Raw genomic sequence first — 4,236 nt, forward strand, 5'->3', positions numbered from 1 at the left:
GTGGGTTAGTAGGAAACAACTTTTCCTTCACCAACAACATTTTTATGGTTGTAGGGTTTGTGTTGACAAATCTCTCTCAAAACCCATTCTAAAATTGGTCGTTATAGTTTGAGTACAACTAGTACAGTTCCACTACAAACTAGATAAAATGCATCCTTCCATTGTTTTCTCTCCCCAAAAGTCTATTGCTTGATTAACCAAGTTATCACAATGCTCCAAAGTTATTGGATTTAAGATTTGACTTACTTGTCTTCTTGTCTCCTAAATGGTGATGTGGGGCTTCATAAAGCATATGAAACCATTCAAACAAACTCAATAGAAAACTCTACATGTAAAATCTCAAAGATGTCTTCATACATGAATGTCTCCTTGAATTTTTCCATTCTCCAACAAAATAGTGGGGCTTCCGCATTAGAAAATATTTCGTTCTATCATCAAAACAATCTTCCACTTGTGGTTTAGCCAGTCATTCCTTCATTTTTCTAAGGCCTAAAACTCATGTCGTGGTCCCAACAAAATAACCATTTATTGGCTTTAATTGGTAAACTAGGGTCCACTTAAGTGTCCAGCATACATTGTACTAGTCTAGCATTAACATTATCAATTCTTGAAGCCAGGAAGGCCTCACTTGAGGAGTGTTACCAAGGAATTAGATAGGTGGGGAGCTCTACATATTGAAGTTATCATGCCGTGATGGAGTTATTTTAAGTAACACTCCATATACATTCGTTTAACACTATGCAATCCAACAACAACCATAATTGTTTGTTTGATTATGCTACGACATTAAATTAGATTTTTGTAGTTAATATTAATAATGGATAGAGATTCAAGAATTAACCTAAATGTAAAGCATAACAACATAACATATATATAAATCATTGTGGAGCTTATGAATCCAAGAATATGGTTACTTAGAACGTGATTTAAACTCAGCTAGTTGTTAGGCTTGGCAAACAAAGCTTAAGAGTAGGAAGTGAGTTTAGGATTAGGATTTGATCTTTAACTATGGCTAGGATCATCTCTGTGCTCATGATCAAGAACATTTTTTTGAAATAAAAGTTTCAACCTATACCTTGCATTAAACTTTCAAAATAATTTTCTACCTCATTTATAATATTTGTGTAATAAAGGGAAGCTATCAAATCTTTTTTCAATCACATTTGTAATATCCATTTTTAACATATGTTTTTGAATCTAAAATTATGCTTTTTATAAATAATTTTGACCTAGATTTTTTACTTATATTATAGTGGTTTTTTGGAATAAATACTTTTCAACTTTATTATCAACCTAATTTGCGACCCCTTTTTAAAATATGGGTGGATCACCAAGTAACACGATAGGTCGAAAAAACATTTTCATAAGTAATTTCAAGGTGCATTTGAGGCATAAAAAAACGGTTATGGTTGTAGTGCTTGCTAATTCTCTTCTACTAATTAACCATAAATATGAAGATGATCAAAATAAACACCATGAAAGGGGAATCAATTGTCCTTGGTGAAGAGATAGAGAGGTTGTAGATGAGCATAGAGGTTGGGTAACTAAGGAATATTTCACCCATTAGTTAAATTGATCATTAGTTATTTGAGAGGCACATTTTAATCTTCATAGTTATTCCTAAAAAACATTCAACATATTGGACTCTTTTTACCTACACTAAAATGAATTAAAGGGAAGAAAATCCCTAAGGCACTGTCGACCATAGTAGGGGAAGATCTTCCTTATGTCATGTAGGGAAGTGAAAGAGAGTGCCATTGATATTTGTGGGTTAGATTATATGTGTAATGCTTTGTAATGAGTGAAGTAACAATTCCATGAAAGCAATGGGCTAGGTTGAGTGAGTGGGAGCCTATATCTTATATTGATTTTTCCTAGTGACTTCATAACCCAACTTGGGGATGGAATCTTTGTTGTTTTGACAACGAACTTGGTCAAACAGTTTTTGTAACCAATTTAGTTGTAGTTATGTAACGGGTAGTTTAGTTATGTGTAACGGTAGCTGTTCACATAATAAATTGAATACCATGTAATGAAAACAATCATCGAATAAAAACAGATTCATTTCAGTTTCTATTTCTTGGTCTTCTCTCTCATTCTGTTCTTGATTCTTTCTTTCTCTGTTATTAACTCAACAAGTGGTATCGGAGCCTGGACAAAACCCCTGTTGTGCGAACCTGAATTCCTGTGGACCGTAGACGGCGTGTGTTCCTGCAGAATTGCTTGAAGAATCTCTTGGACGGCGTGATTGATTGGAACTTGTGGAGTGGACGGCGTGTTCTTGCAGAAAGTCCAAAGAGTGTTCTTGCAGAAAGTCCAAGACCTGCGTGAGGGCTTGTTTTTTTTTGCTGCTGTGAGTGAGGCTGTCTGAGGCTGCGTTGCAGGCGTTTTTTTTTTGCTGCTGTGCGTGAAGGAAGAGCCTGTCCAGTCCAGTGAGCTTGTTTTTTGCTGCTGTGCGTGAGGCTGTCTGCGTGAGGGACGTCAGTCCAGTGACTGCGTGAGGGAAATTGCAGGCGGTTTTTTTTTGCTGTTGTGTGTGAAGGAAGAGCTTGTCCAGTCCAGTGACCGCGTGAGGGAAATTGCAGGCGCTGCAGAGGATTTGTGACAGCGTGAAAACCGGGTATTTTTTTAAATTTTTGAAATCAAATCGAGTTGTGGTTTTTTTTCCAAATACTGTAGAACAGCAGAAGGGCTTGCAGAAATTAAAAAAAAAAGATAGCAGGCAGCAAAATTTGTTCAGAATTTTCTTTTTCGGAAATTAAAAAAAAGATAGCAGGCAGCAAAGTTTGTTCAGAAATTTATTTATTTTTTTGACAGCAGAGAAAGAAAAGGTGGTTGTTTTTTTTTCACATATTGTAGAACAACAGAAGGGTTTGAAATTTTTTTTAAAACAGCAGAGGTTGCAAAGGATTGTTGTTTTTTTTTAAATATTGGAAGAACAGCAGATTGAAAAGGTTGTTTGCACGAATGTTGTGAAACTAGAACAACAAAAGGGTTTGCAAGAAATCAAAGGTTTTGAAACCTGACTTTCTGTTTTTGAATTGGGAAAGTTATTTGTTTTTTTTAAAGACTGAAACCCTAGGAAGGAGGAAAAATGGCCAAGATGTCGAATGCAAGATTCGAGGTGGAGAAATTCACCGGAAAGAGTAATTTTGCTCTTTGGAAACTGAAGGTCAAGGATCTGCTTGTGCAACAAGGGTTGCACAAGGCATTGGATGGGGTTACTAAGAAACCCACAACCATGACTACTACAGAATGGGAGGACTTGGATGCCCGAGCCCTCAGTACCATCCGGCTATGTCTAGTGGATGAAGTTCTCTTCAACATCGTTGAAGAAACTACGGCGTCAGGTTTGTGGGAAAAACTTGAAAACCTTTATATGACAAAATCATTAACTAACAGAATCTATCTGAAACGACAATTATACAGTCTTCGAATGAAAGAAGGTTCAAGCATTGCAGAACATTTGAATGTTTTTAATACACTAATTTGTCAATTAACAGATATGGAAGTAAAAATACAGGAAGAAGATAAGGCCATAACCTTGTTGTGTTCTCTGCCTGAATCATGGGATCACTTCGTAACTTCAATTAGTTTCAGCTCTGCTGATTCTTTGAAGTTTGAATCAGTCGTGGGAGCTCTTCTGTCTGAAGAGGTACGAAGGAAATCCAGCACTGATACAACAACATCAGAAGCCATGGTCGCTAGAGGACGCTCAAAGGATAGAGGAGACAAACCAAGAGGGTCTTCCAGGTCGAAATCGAAGGGCAAAAAGTGTAAGGCAAAATGTTGGAACTGCGGTAAAGTTGGACACTTGAGGAAGGACTGTTGGAAACGGAAGGAATCCGAAAACCTGAAGAACGAAGCGAATCAGGCTGATTCAGGTATTGTAGACGAAGTTTTATCTGCTGAAGATTTGTGTACGATAGATGAAACTTCACCTGAATGTAATGTCTCTCATAGTTTTGATAGCTGGCTGTTAGACTCTGGTGCTTCGCATCATATGTGCCCACATAGAAACTGGTTTACTTCGTATGAAAATGTAAACGGTAGTTCTGTATTTATGGGTAACAATATGTCATGTCAGACTGTTGGGATGGGAGATATCAGGATTAAGATGTATGATAACACAGTTAGGACATTAACTAGTGTTAGACATGTGCCTGATTTGAAGAAAAATTTAATCTCTTTGGGAGTGTTGGATTCAGATGGGTATAAGTTTACAGGTCAGAATGG

Source organism: Pinus tabuliformis, chromosome 7 (assembly GCF_031772625.1).
Source record: "Pinus tabuliformis cultivar Carrire ecotype Pingquan chromosome 7, CPIR1, whole genome shotgun sequence".
NCBI classification, from domain to species: Eukaryota; Viridiplantae; Streptophyta; class Pinopsida; order Pinales; family Pinaceae; genus Pinus; species Pinus tabuliformis.